The sequence below is a fragment of the Odocoileus virginianus genome, chromosome 10, assembly GCF_023699985.2.
Source record: "Odocoileus virginianus isolate 20LAN1187 ecotype Illinois chromosome 10, Ovbor_1.2, whole genome shotgun sequence".
Classification (NCBI taxonomy): domain Eukaryota; kingdom Metazoa; phylum Chordata; class Mammalia; order Artiodactyla; family Cervidae; genus Odocoileus; species Odocoileus virginianus.
In genome coordinates, this window is record NC_069683.1 from 37,041,079 (window position 1) to 37,055,628 (window position 14,550).

General features: G+C 43.8%; 1 protein-coding gene, 1 non-coding gene and 1 pseudogene across 6 annotated transcripts in view; all 3 read left to right on the top strand.

The window, feature by feature from the left end:
• The first annotated feature begins 318 nt into the window (after window positions 1–318).
• LOC139037250 (small nucleolar RNA SNORA70) lies at window positions 319–465 on the top strand (annotated as a pseudogene).
• Window positions 466–4,516: 4,051 nt separating this feature from the next.
• LOC139037287 (U6 spliceosomal RNA) lies at window positions 4,517–4,623 on the top strand. The gene has a single exon (XR_011490108.1). It is a non-coding gene; the product is annotated as a U6 spliceosomal RNA (small nuclear RNA).
• A 7,898-nt stretch (window positions 4,624–12,521) lies between these two features.
• BMAL1 (basic helix-loop-helix ARNT like 1) overlaps window positions 12,522–14,550 on the top strand; it is a 108,242-nt gene continuing 106,213 nt past the window's right edge. For 4 of the 5 annotated variants that reach the window (XM_020873052.2, XM_020873054.2, XM_020873057.2 and 1 more), the window contains exon 1: window positions 12,522–12,685. The gene's annotated coding sequence lies outside the window, so the exon portion shown is untranslated. The remainder of the gene's footprint in view (window positions 12,686–14,550) is intronic. The other variant, XM_020873056.2, reaches the window with a different exon arrangement.

The following is a 14,550-nucleotide window of genomic DNA, read 5'->3' on the forward strand; positions in this document are numbered from 1 at the left end:
AGTATTGTTTTGAGAAAACGGAAAGGAGATCTCAGACATGCTTGGGCAAGATTATCATTCCACTGCCTTTTAATTACAATTATTATACTAAAAATAGTTGCATTGTATTTCATTCATTCATCATTGTACAATAGCCCCATTTGTAGAATATGAAAACATGTGATGCCTTGCGAATGAAGACAGCTGGATGCCTAAAACCTGGTCTGAAGCATTAAGTAGACTGAAAGTTTTAACATATTCTTTTTTTCTAGTATAGCAAAATTGTTGTTTATTAGATATATCCTTAGTCCCTAGGACTAGGCAGGAGTGGTGGTGGGAATGTGGTTTGAAAAGGTAGGTTGCCTCTTTACCCCATGGGGGCCTGGTGTGCAATGGCTGCAGGCAGTAATGTAGTGTGTATGCAATAGTGTAGTGCAAGCAGTCTATTGCTTGCATGAGTTGCCCTAAGGCACCTTGGAGACAGCCCTTTCCAGTGGATATTCGTGTCTGGCATGCTGTCCCTAGTCTAGGCTTCAGACGGATATGCGCAGTACATTTGGAAAGCCCCAGGGCACAGTGGCCAGGGTCCACATTGGCAGAGTCGTAATGTCCATTGGCACCAAGCTGCAGAACAAGGAGCAGGTGACTGAGGCCCTATGCAGGCCAAGTTCAAGTTCCCTGGCTGACAGAAGATCCACATTTCCAAGAAGTGGGGTTTTACTAAGTTTAACGTGGATGAATTTGAAAACTCGGGGGCAGAAAAGTAGCTTATGCCGGACGGAGAACTGTAGGGTCAAATACATCCCTGGTTCTGTCCTGCGTTCATAAAACCTTGATGCCGTCCCCTGCTTATTCCCACCCACCAATAAATACTACTTTCCTGCCTAAAGTAAAATAAAAGTCTACTTTTTCTTACATTAGAGCTGTATGGGAGGAAGACGTTGAAGTTTTGATTGTAATACTGAATTTCCATTTGGTAGGTGGAAAGAAAAAAAAGGGAGGAGGTTGCCAACTATTTAAGCTTCACCTACTTGGAAAGGTTAACTCATAAACACTGTGATGAACCAGGATTTGAGGCCAACCATCCAAGGTGCCAATATGGCATCCCATGATGGGAGAAGAGGATAGAGGAGTAAAAGAGATAGGGATCATATGAGAACACCTAGCAATCTAATCACCCAGTCACCTTCATTTTCCCAAACCTGCTGTTCCCAGGAAGCAGGAAGTCACTGAGAAAAAAATATACTTCCCTCATTTGGGTCCATACTGGGACCCTCAGTTAAGGCAATGACGTGGTGTTGGATACGGGGTTCTGGTATTATACTGCGGTGGTTCCTTAGCTCCGAATGTTCTTGGGCAGCAAAGTGTCTTCCCCAGAAGCAGGGCTTTAAGTTGGAGAATATTTGAAAGTAAAACAACACTAAGCACTACTAATACACTGTTTAAGTTGGTTTGAATTCATCTTGGAACTGGAAACTCACAATGCGGCTCTTGGTATTTCTCAGTTAATTTATTGAGACAAAAAGGGGTTTCAAGGCCAAAGAGCAGAGCACCTTGGAATTTTCCAGGGATCCCAGCCCAGTACGGCAAGTTATCTCAAAGGCTGTCCAATTGGAAGGTGGATAACTGGTGACTTTAACTAAGGAGACAAAACCAGAGTAACATGAAGTGGTGCCAGAGAACACATAAAGTGTTCTGGGGCACTTGGCTCTCCTAGTTTCCTATTAAAATAATTTTGATTATTATAAACAACTTTGCAGAAAATTTACCCATAACCTCTTCAATAAAATTAGGTTTATCTCTATGAATATTTACAATTTTGTCCATATGTACACATATCTTTACTAACTTTTATTCACTCATATGATGGGGTTTTATTTTGTTTGTAGCATTATTTTATATTTTTCTTTGACTTTTTCTGTACAGTTGTGGTCTAATATTTCATTTAACATGTTAAGGGATGGCATAATATCATAACCAGTTGATAAAACAAATTATTTTTCTTAAAGGTGAATCAAACTTCTTACTCCTTATTGTCAGACTCTCTGACCATAAAAACTCCAAAGCAAACCAAAAAAAAACAAAAAACAAAAAACCTGTTTCTACTATAGCTTTTGGAAAAGCTTGTTGTTTGTTTCTATTTATACCCAATGAAATACTTTATGAGAACATATCGTCAACTCACTCTTACGTAATATACCATAAAAATTTGATAGTGGCACATCTAAAAATGACAAATAATAGGAACAATGCAAATAATTAAAGGGAAAATTAAAGATAATTTATTTGTTTATAATGCAGTGGATTTTGCTGAAGTCTGATATAACCACGCTAAAGGCCAAAACGGCCCAATTGCGTTCTGGAATCTCATTCATTCATTCACTCATTCAACTGATATTTACACACCTAATATATGCTAGAGTATTTTAAGTGTGGGAGCCACAGCAGTAAAAATACCCCTTATCTCACAGATCATTGAGGGTAACATGCAATATATAAATGAATACATAACAAAATGTCAGATAGTAAAAAATATTTGAAGAAAAGCCAAGAAGGGAAGAGGCCTGGAGAGTGACGAGGTTGGGAGAAATGAGGACGGTGGCTGGGGAGTTTTTGGATGAGGGTGGAATTAAAGGGAACAATTGAATCCTACATGTTTCTGTGGGAGGAGGTGTTGTATATCCATGGAGGAAGAGCAGTACACTTTCACATCTCTTCCTTGTTTTTTATTTACTCATCCAAACAATATCTGATCTTGTGAAGGTACTATTCTGATAGCTGTGGGAGATAGGAGAGAATATAGAGGTATGGTATCTGCCTCACAGAATTTATGGGAAGACAAGACATCACAAGTGTAATAATGTTTTGAGAAAGGAAGCACAGGGTGCTTTTTATGCCTTGGAGGTCAGAGAAGGCTTCCCTGAGAAAGTGACCTTCAAACTGGAGCAGCAGGTGTGAGCCAGCTTAGCATGGACAGAGGCGCTGAGAGTGAGGGAAATATACAAGCAGAGGAGTCAGTGTACAACCTTGTTTTGCTGATAACTTTCAACTTTTGTCTCCTATCCAATCTCTCAAAGTCCAAGAAATAACATCATCTGACCATATTTCTTTGCCTCTCTCTGGCAGATGTACAAATGCACAAAGAAACGATTTGGCAGCAGATAAAGAAAAAGACTCAACATGGGGACAAAAATAATACAACTGAAACTAAATGACTCTATTGATATTCAAGATTTGAATATCTTTATTTACAGTAAGTTTTATTGTCAATCAATCCTTTTGATAGCTGGAGTGCCCTTTGAAACACAGGATTGGGGTAATAAATTTTTCAAAGACCACTTATCAAGCTATAATCATTTCCTATTTTGTTTTAATTGGACTGTGTATAAATTTTCTTGTATCTTTAACATAAGATTTATGACAGAGAGAGAAACAGTCACAGGAGGGAAAAAAAAACCCCAAAACCTGACAAGAAAATATATCTGGTATTCACTGCATATACCAACTGATTCTTTGAACCCCGTGGGGTAATGATGTAGGGTAGGGAAGCTATGGGCCCATTCCATAAACATATACTCTACAAAAACTATTAATAATAGAAGAAATTGGAGACAATGTGAGGGTTGCGCTTGTTGGTGTATGGTGACTCCATACAATGAAATAGCCTGTTTTGGGAAATAGATGGGGAAACAGTGGAAACAGTGTCAGACTTTATTTTGGGGGGCTCCAAAATCCCTGCAGATGTGATTGCAGCCATGAAATTAAAAGACGCTTACTCCTTGGAAGTAAAGTTATGACCAACCTAGATAGCATATTAAAAAGCAGAGACATTACTTTGCCAACAAAGGTCCGTCTAATCAAGGATATGGTTTTTCCAGTGGTCATGTATGGCTGTGAGAGTTGGACTGTGAAGAAAGCTGAGTGCTGAAGAATTGATGCTTTTGAACTATGGTGTTGGAGAAGACTCTTGAGAGTCCCTTGGACTGCAAGGAGGTCCAACCAGTCCATCCTAGAGGAGACCAGTCCTGGGTGTTCATTGGAAGGACTGACGCTGAAGCTGAAATTACAATACTTTGGCCACCTCACGCGAAGAGTTGACTCATTGGAAAAGACCCTGATGCTGGGAGGGATTGGGGGCAGGAGGAGAAGGGGGCAACAGAGGATGAGATGGCTAGATGGCATCACCGACTTGATGAACATGAGTTTGAGTAAACTCAGGGAGTTGGTGATGGACAGGGAGGCCTGGCGTGCTGCGATTCATGGGGTCTCAAAGAGTTGGGCACGACTGAGTGACTGAACTGACTGACTGACTGACTGATTAGGTGTCATGTTGTAGAATAAGGCTTAATGACATGGGTGAATGTTCACAATAGATTCCTTTTATTTTTTAATGTTTTTGGCCACAGCATGAGGTTTGTGGGATCTTAGATCCCTGACCAGGGATGGAAGAAGCGTCCCCTACATTGGAAGTGCGAGTCTTAACCACTGGACCGCCAGGGAAGTCCCACAACAGGTTAATCTTAAAAAGAAGGATACCGTGCTCGCTTTGGCAGCACATATACTAAAATTGGAACGATACAGAGAAGATTAGCATGGTCCCTGCGCAAGGATGACACGCAAATTCATGAAGCGTTCCATATTTTTAGGAAACCAGATCTGAAAGAGACACATGCACCCCAATGTTCATTGCAGCACTGTTTATAATAGCCAGGACATGGAAGCAACCTAGATGCCCATCAGCAGACGAATGGATAAGGAAGCTGTGGTACATATACACCATGGAATATTACTCAGCCATTAAAAAGAATTCATTTGAATCAGTTCTAATGAGATGGATGAAACTGGAGCCATTATACAGAGTGAAGTAAGCCAGAAAGATAAAGAACATTACAGCATACTAACACATATATATGGAATTTAGAAAGATGGGAATGATAACCCTATATGCTAAACAGAAAAAGAGACACAGATGTACAGAACAGACTTTTGGACTCTGTGGGAGAAGGCGAGGGTGGGATGTTTTGAAAGAACAGCATCGAAACATGTATATTATCTATAGTGAAACAGATCACCAGCCCAGGTTGGATGCATGAGACAAGTGCTTGGGCCTGGTGCACTGGGAAGACCCAGAGGAATCAGGTGGAGAGGGAGGTGGGAGGGGGGATCGGGATGGGGAATACATGTAACTCCATGGCTGATTCATGTCAATGTATGACAAAACCCACTTCAATATTGTAAAGTAATTAGCCTCCAACTAATAAAAATAAATGAAAAAAATAAAAAAAAATAAAAAGAAGGATACCAAACAAAATTTCAGTGTGATAAAAGTTAGATTATAATATAACATAGTTACAAAGAAAACTCGACAAGGAAAATACATCAATATTTTAATGGGGGTTATACATGCTTAATGAGATTACACATTATTTTCTTTTTTATGTTTATGAATTTTTTGTCACAAAAATGTGTTAGTTTTATAATCAGGGGGAGAAAAGCAATGGATATTCTTTTTCTTTGTTCTTGTTTCTTTCTTTGTTTTTAATTGCAAAGAGAAAGGAAAGATTTGAGTAGCAATCATTCTTTTAATGCACACACATCTGTGTACAAAATGAAAGTTTTCCTTAAGCAGGTTTAGAATCAGTATCTTTTCTATGAATGGAGTAAAGGACCCAGAGTTACTGCAGAGAATCCAAACAGGCTTTGTTGCCTGGGATAGTGCTTGGTGATTAATCTTTTTTCCACATTTTTTAAACTGAAGTATAGTTGATTTACAACGTTGTGCCAACCTCCACTGTATAGCAAAGTGACTCAGTTATACACATACACACATTCTAAGGAGATCACTGACTTTTAAAGAAACACAAAGAGAGGGAGAGCCAAAAAAATGACAATTTTATAAGCAATAATGCTTTAAAAAGAGTATTTTTTCTATTACAAATGACAGGTTTAAATAATACCTCCAGAAGTATCACTTATGTCTCACTATCCTACCTTCTGACCTTTTAACTGGAATATGCATGGTGCATTACTTATTTATTTACTTTTGGCTGCCCAGAGTCTTGTTGCTTTGTGTGGGCTTTCTATGCTGCTGCTGCTGCTAAGTCACTTCAGTTGTGTCCGACTCTGTGCGACCCCATAGACGTCAGCCCACCAGGCTCTGCCATCCCTGGGATTCTCCAGGCAAGAACACTGGAGTGGGTTGCCATTTCCTTCTCCAATGCATGAAAGTGAAAAGTGAAAGGGAAGTCGCTCAGTCGTGTCCGACTCTTAGCGACCCCATGTGCAGCCCACCAGGCTCCTCCGTCCATGGGATTTTCCAGGCAAGAGTACTGGAGTGGGGTGCCTTTGCCTTCTCCGCAGGCTTGCTCTAGTTTCCAGCAATCAGGGGCTACTGTCTAATTGCGGTGCACGGGCTTCTCATTGCCGTGGCTGCTCTTGTTGAGGAACACAGGCTCTAGCCACCCGGGCTTCAGTGATTCCGGCACGCAGACTCAGTAGATGTAACCTGTGGGCTCTAAAATGCAAGCTCAGTAGTTGTGGTGCATGGGCTTAGTTGATCCTCAGCATGTGGAAGCTTCCCAAGCCAGGGATCGAACCCATGTCACCTGCATTGGTAGACAGATTCTTATCCCCTGCGCCACCAGGGAAACCCTGATGCATTCTAGTGTGTTCTTGGCTTGTTTGCTGGTTTTCCCATTTCTTTTGCTCATGATGTGGGTGGGTATGTGTGTGGGTCTATAGGTGTGCACATACATTTATATAATTAGCCTTTATTTTTATGATCTCTGAATTTTGTGTAAAGCTTAGAAAGGCCTTTCAAGTTTATAAAAATTTTACTCACATTTTCTTCTAATTTTTTTAATAGATTGCACTTCTTACATTCAAATCCTAAATAATGGCTGGTTATATTTTGTTGTAAAGATTAGGGTAGAGAACAAGCTTTATGTGTTTCAACATGGCTAGCTAGTTGTTTTAATAGCATTTATTGAAAAAAATCCATCTTTTTTTCCTGATAATTTAAAAGTCACCTTTATATTAGACTCAGTTTTCACGTCCATTGGGTCTATTTCTGGATGCCTTTTCATTCACTTATTGGTTTGTTTCTAAACCAATTCCATACTCTAATTGTTACACTTTTGTAGTGTGCTTTGATAATGTGTTAGGTCAAATTCCTCCCAATATATCCCCTTTTCTTTCTCAAAAGCATATTGTAATTTTGTTTAAGTTGATGTACTACTTAAAAGGCTTGACTTAACACTTCACTTTGCTTTACTAACTAGAAACTTTCTTTCTCTTTTTTTTAATTTGAAGCATGAATTTTAGTGATGCTCACTCTAGCAAAGCAGGGCAAAAGCTATGCCAGTTTTATGAAGACAGTGTCTATTTGTTCTTCAGGGCTTCTGCTGGAGAAGCAATGTGGTTACTGGTGCTTTAGCTCCCTCTAGCAAACACCCCTCAGCCAAATGGAAAAGCCCCTTTGACATCTGATCACCAACATCTCTGAAATCTTGGCCATGTCTGCAAACAAGATCTAATCTAAAGCCTAATTACACGGTCTAGGATACATTCCAAATAAGGTATTACTGCTTTCCCATTCTGAGCTGGTGCTGCTGCTGCTAAGTCGCTTCAGTTGTGTCTGACTCTCTGCGACCCCATAGACAGCAGCCCACCAGGCTCCTCTGTCCCTGGGATTCTCCAGGCAAGAACACTGGAGTGGGTTGACATTTCCTTCTCCAATTCTGAGCTGCTAGGACTATCTTATTCAAAAAAGAGTCAAGGAAGGTCATTAAAGAAAATTAGCTGAAAGTGTTATAAACACTGGTTAACTCATCAATGCCTGATCATTTCAAGTTCCCATTTTTGTACACCCAGATATGTTTTCTTGCCTAGAGAATCCCTGGGATGGGGAAGCCTGGTGGGCTGCCATCTATGGGGTTGCACAGAGTCGGATGTGACTGAAGCGACTTAGCAGCAGCAGCAGCAGATATGTCCACCTCAGTTTAAAAAAATCAAAGTGAACCTACGCATATCATCATAAACCATTCTCAACTGGATCAGCTGCTGTGATAGATGATTCTTTTCCTAATTTCCCCTTAAATGACAAATGTCTTCAAAAAGTGATCTGTACTCACTGGTGACACGTTGTCTTCACTGATTTTTTTCTATGCTGGATTTTCCCAATACCCTGCATTGATCTGGCTCTAGAAGCAGTTTCACGAAAACAGCTTTTTTACAGTCAAATTTCTTAGTTGTAACAAAACCTTTTGCTCAAGTATAAGTTCCCCTTATGTTGTTTCTACACCTGTTGAGATTTTCTTCCAGTTTTTCAAATCCAGCTTTTCACTTTCTTGCTTCTCCTTCTTTTTCTCTTATTACTCTGTATTTTCTCCTGTTCTGATTCTTCTTTCACTTCAGTAGGCATCTTTGGGGACTGTTGCTCAGCCCATGCCCCACTTTGACAATCTCTCCTATTTCTTTCTCTCTCTCTTAGGGATTGAGAGCATCCATAAAGGACCATGTACAAATGGGGTGGAGTAAAGAGCTACAGAAAAAGAGAATCATCAAGCAGATAGAGAAAAGACAAGTCCAGAGGCCACATGACCCCAGAGGAGAAAATGGGAACTGCTTCATGCCTAACTGCTACATCCCAGTTCTAATCCTCTATAAGGATATGCTGTGCTTCTTACTCTAGGATTCTATGAGCTACCACTGTCTCCTCCAGAGAAATTTCCCTCTTTGGACTAAGTTAGTTGAGAGGCTCCTGTTTCTTACATTCCCTAAGTCTGAGATGACATCCCCATCTCTAAGCCACACTCCTGTGCACTCTCCTTTCGTCTACGTGAAACCCTAATCATTTGGAAATTTAAAAAAAAATGCTCACCACCTTTGAATTGGTGACTCTTGAACTTATGTCTCTAAAGTTTGAAATTTCTTTGTTTTCCAAAGGAATCATCAAAAGGAAGGGGTAATTTACTGAAGTACTTAAGAGTGTGAGCTCTAGGGTCAGATTGTCTAAATAGGCTGATATCTTTAGTTTCCCCATTTATAAAATGGGAATAATAGAAGTAACTGCCTTATAGGAGTGTGTGAAAATTGAGGTAATGTAATAAGGCTTTTGAACTATGGTGTTGGAGAAGACTCTTGAGAGTCCCTTGGACTGCAAGGAGATCCAACCAGTCCATTCTAGAGGAGACCAGTCCTGGGTGTTCATTGGAAGGACTGATGCTGAAGCTGAAATTCCAATACTTTGGCCACCTAAAGCGAAGGGTTGACTCATTGGAAAAGACCCTGATGCTGGGAGGGATTGGGGGCAGGAGAAGGGGCCCACAGAGGATGAGATGGCTGGATGACATCACCAACTCGATGGACATGGGTTTGCGTAAACTCCGGGAGTTAGTGATGGACAGGGAGGCCTGGCATGCTGCAATTCATGGGGTCACAAAGAGTCAGAAACGACTGAGTGACTGAACTGAACTGAACTGAATAAAGCTCTTAGAAGAGTACTGGACTCACTGTAAACCTGCTTTAAATATTGTTGTCATGCTATCATTTATAGCAACACATTTCTATTTGACTTTCCACAAGAATTTTAACATGTCCATCTCAGAATTTCTCAACTTCTTTCCAAAGACAGCAGACTGCATAACTTCCTGGTCCTGTCATTAGCTTCTCCATTCAATCTAACAGTCCTGGAATTTGACCTCAGGTCTGTTTGACTTAAGAGCCTGTGCTTATTCCATTAAATCAGTCATTCCCAAATTTGACTGCATCTCCGATCCCAAAGATATTTAACAGAATCTTCTAGATTGGGGTTTGAGAATTTGTATTAAAAAAAAAAAAACAACTCTTCAGTTACTTCTAGTGGATCTGATCATTGAATCAGAGTTTGGGGGATTACTTTGGATTCTGTTACCTTGTTTTCACTAACATTATCTATAAAATGGATGCAATAAATATCTATTTCATAGAATTTTAATTTAATACACATTGATTCTTTACTGTGTGCCAGGCATTGTACTAGGGGCTTTCTGTCTATTATCTCATTTAACTCTCACAATGATCTTGTGAAGTAGATACTAGATTATCTCTATATGGGGCTTCCCTGCTGGCTTAGATGATAAAGAATACCTGCTATGTGGGAGACCTGGGTTTAATCCCTGTGTTGGGAAGATCTGCTGGAGAAGGGAATGGCTACCCACTCCAGTATTCTTGCCTGGAGAATTCCATGGACAGAGGAGCCTGGTGGGCTGTAGTCCATGGGGTCACAAAGAGTCGGACACAACTGAGTGACTAATACTTCTACTATCCCTATATGGCATACAAAAGAGGTTTAAGTTACTGGATAGAAGCTGTCTACCTAGCAAGTGTGGAGAGCCAGCATATTAATTGCTGGGGCCAATGTGACATGAAGATTATATTAAATAATGTGGGCATCCAGTTCTTATTTGGACACTTTCTGTGACAAGAACTCAACTTATCAGGGCAGAAGAGGCTCTAGTTGTTAGAAAATTGAGTCATTCTAGAATTTCTACCCACAGGTCCCCCTTTCACCTTGTGGGGTCCTTAAAAGTAAGTCCAATTTCTCTTCCATCTGACAGCTCTTCAAATGTATGAAGACAGTTATCTTGTATCCCTGGGGCAAAACCTTCTGCTTCCTTTAATCTTTCCTCCTATGACATAGTTCCCAGCCTTGTTACATCCTGGTCCCTCTCCTGGGCCTGTAGATGGTTTTTCTTTGCCAAGCCTTCGTTGGAGATGATACTCCACATGCGTAATGACCACCACTGGGCACTATAACCCCATCTTGCTTTACATGTCAGACTTCTATGGATCCATGTACTGCATGGCCTTGGGTCAGCTGGTTAAACGCTGAGTTTCAGTTTCCTCATTAAGAGGGAGGATACAGGGAAAGTGCTTAGCACACAGTAGATGTGGCACAAATGTCTACACCCCTACTTTTCCTTCAGGTGGACAAGGGTTCATTAATCAGCATCTTTAGGTAATGGTTACTTAACAAGTTTCTTATCCAACTAATTACATTAGAATCTAGATTTATAGTTCCTCATCTTGTCCACAACATCTTGTTAAGTACATTGCTAAAATCCTACTTACATAGTGTGGTCACCTCATGAAATCAGGACAGAGACAAAGTAAACAGCAATCAAATTCCACCTGCAGTTAAACTTCAGAAAAGTAGTAAGGTACTGATGAAGTTGGTTAACCTTGCAAATGGTCACCATTCAGGCCACAAGCATGTACTGGACAACCACCATGTGCCTGGCAGTGAACTGAGGACAGGCTATGGTTTGACAATATTTAAAATGCAGTTTCTGTGTTCAATGAACAAGGCTAGAAATCTAGTGTCTTAGAGAGTAGTCTGGGTCACAAGATTGAGCTAAGTGATTTAGATCAATTTGTTCCCATATGCAGTCAACAAACATGCTAGGAATCAGGCACTGCCCCCATCCCTCCATCTCACTCACAGCTAGGTGCTAAAGGTGAGGGGGTGACTATAACAAAAAAGAAGACGAGGTCCCTTCATTTAGGGAGTTTAACATCTAAAACGGAAGGGAGCTCTGTGTTAAAGGCCCTCTGTTAAGGGCTTGAGATGCAAAAATAAGATTCTTCGTCCTCTCAGTACTCAAGTTGTATCTTGTTACGAAACGTTTGTTTTCTGCAACTATTTGTTTCCTTCCGTCTCAGTCCTTGGACAGCTTTTCTACGGTAGAAACAGCCACTGGGAAGTTGTCTGCCACACAGTGGTGCGGCCACTGAAAGGAAAAGCACTGGAATCGCTCCAGGCTCGAGTTTTCTCTTTTGAACAAGAAAGACAGCTCCAATCGGATGCTTGGAGGTCAGGACGAACGAAAAGAACGTAAGAACACTTGAATGGAAAATCCTTCTAGAAATACCAAGTATTTCTTCTTCGTTTGGACTTTGGCAAACCAGGATGTTTTGGGAAAGGTCTGACACTATGTTCCTAAAACTGGTTTCCTAGATGGAGTTGGAGGTAGGGGAACGAGGAAATGTTGCTTTAGTCAGGATGCCCCGAGTGAAAAAGGGCAAGGAAGAGGAGTGAGATACGTGACCCAGAAGCAAGTCAGGAACCTAGAGAAGAAGGACATCCCAGGCGACTGCAAAGAGTGCGGCGTCTGGACCCGCAGTGGCCAAGGCTAACGGGAGAGCAGGGGAAAGAGAGAGCACAGAGGCGAGGAAATCCAGGGAAAACGCGTCGATTGGTCCTCTCCTTGGGGCGTGTGCTTCTGTGCGCCAAACGATTGGTGGCGGGAAAGTAGCAGGTAAACCGGCCCTCGCCGCCTCGCCATTGGTCAGCGGCCTCTCTTGCTGCCACACAACTGGCTATCAGGCCGCCGAGCCGCGCGCGGATTGGCCGGGGGCGGCCGCCGAGACCATCTCTCTTCGGGCTCTAGGATTGGCTGGAGGGAAGAGGCAGGTATCCGGGCTCCGCGACTCCTCCATTGGTGGGCGGGGAAGGGGGGTTGGGCACAGCGATTGGTGGGCGGGGGGCCGGGCCTGGGCCGGCGGGGAGCGGATTGGTCGGAAAGTAGGTTAGTGGTGCGACATTTAGGGAAGGCAGAAAGTAGGTCAGGGACGGAGGTGCCTGTTTACCCGCGCCGGACTCGCCGCCGCCGCCGCCGCGGGATCCGAGTGGGGGCGCGGGCGCGGGCGCTCCCGGCAAGCCACGGTGAGTGTCGGGCTGGCCGCAGCCAGCGGTGCGGCCGCGGGCACCCCGTCGGGGCCGTTAGCACCCTGGTAGGCTCAAAGCCCCCGCCGCCGCCCGGGGCGCAGCCCGGCCGCCGGGGAGCCCTGCCCGACGTGCCCGCTGCCGGCCTTAAAGGGCCCGTGCCCGCTCCCTGCCCCCACCCGGGCCGCGGGGAGGCTGCGCCCCTTAAAGGCGCCGCGCTCGTCCGCCCCCATCCTCCCTCGCGGGGGCTGGCGCTGCGGACTAGAACGGGCAGAGGTGCCGCAGGCACCCTTAAAGGGACCGGGAAAGAGTCCGCGGAAATACCCATCTCCCCTCCGCGGGCATCGCTACCTGAAGGGGGGGTGGGGTGGGGGTGGTGGGGGTGGTGGTGGCAGGAGCAGCCAGCTGCCTCTTAAAGGGACATCTCCACCCTTTGATATCAGTGACCCGGCTGAGGGCTAGTCCTAGGATGTATCCCCGGAAGGTTCAGGAACCCCCGAGGGGACCATCCTTGACGGCTGCACTCCAAGGGCGTTGGGCTAGAGATGCAGCTTCTGCCCTTCCTCCTTCTCCCTTCTACTTTCCTTTCGGGAGCCTGCAGGGGTGGGTGGGGGCGGGGAGGGCGTCTACGTCGGGCTTGGGGAGTCCGAGCCACCCTCTACCCCTTCGGCCCTTTCACGGGTGCTGGGGCTGCACCTGGGTATTCCTGGCCCGGGGATGCGGCCGACCCCAGCTTGCGAACTTCGGTCCGGCCTGCGCCGTCTGGGTCCTGGGCAGCCCGAGGAAGATCCCCGTGGGTATGCGAGCAGGTGCTCCACGACAGGGGGAATGTCACCCGGCGCCCAGGTGTGGGTCCGCCGGCCGCCCTGGAGTCTTGGAGACCCGCGAAGGGCGCAGCGAGGCTGGCCTTAGCACCGGATTTGACAGATGTCACAGAAAAAGCTTCCCGCTCGAGATTGTCGGGCGTTGACAGCCTAGAGAGCTCTCGTTTGCTCTGAGGAATGAGTGGAAGAATAGAAATTAATGCCGACCTTGTGGGGCTCGAGTCAGTCACCCCGAGGGGTCGTGGGAGCCGGCTGCAGAGCCGAGGGCAGACGCGGGGAAAGGAAAGGCTGTACTGGCCAGAGGCGTCTGTTGTCAAGTTGGTGCTGGCCGGTGGAGTACCAGGCTGTGCCCCCTCACCTCACGTTTCTCAATCCCCTGTTCCCTTCTCTGCTTTGGCCCCTTCCGATCACCTAGCCTTGTTTTGTCTCTTCGCGGTTGTGGTCTCTTCTCCCTGCTTGCATAGCTACTCCTCGGCAAGGAATTATTAGCCAAGTTTTATCACTTAGCTTCCAGAAACAAGATTCAAAGAAGCATTTCTTGACTGTACGTGTATTTCCAGGATCTTCGTTTAAAAAAAAAAAATCCATCAAAGCTGCCCATTAGCTGCATCTAGTTTCCCACAACGCTTGCTTGTCATTTGTCCTTCTGACATCCGCCGCTGTTCCCTCTTTTAATCTATTTTTATGTGACAACTATTATTTTAATTCTTCTTATCCCATTGATATCAGGATCTGTCAATTTGGGTTGGTAGAGTTTTTAATTAATGTGCTGGTTGAATCATGAGCTTAAAATAATCTTTGCTGCTCCAGAGCAGTTTTGAATAATCTCATGCTCTCCGTGCTTGCAAGATTTAAAAAAAGAAGAAAAAAAAATCACTGCTGTTAAATTCGATTTCCATATCAATGAAACTCCAAAATGTTTTCTTAATGCAAAGTTCAGTCTTTCACTCCATGATCTATTACTGAGTTCACTTTATTGCTAAGTCTTTAAAACACTTTGTTGAACATATTTGGAAGGCTTTAAAATTTCCCGGGCAGGAT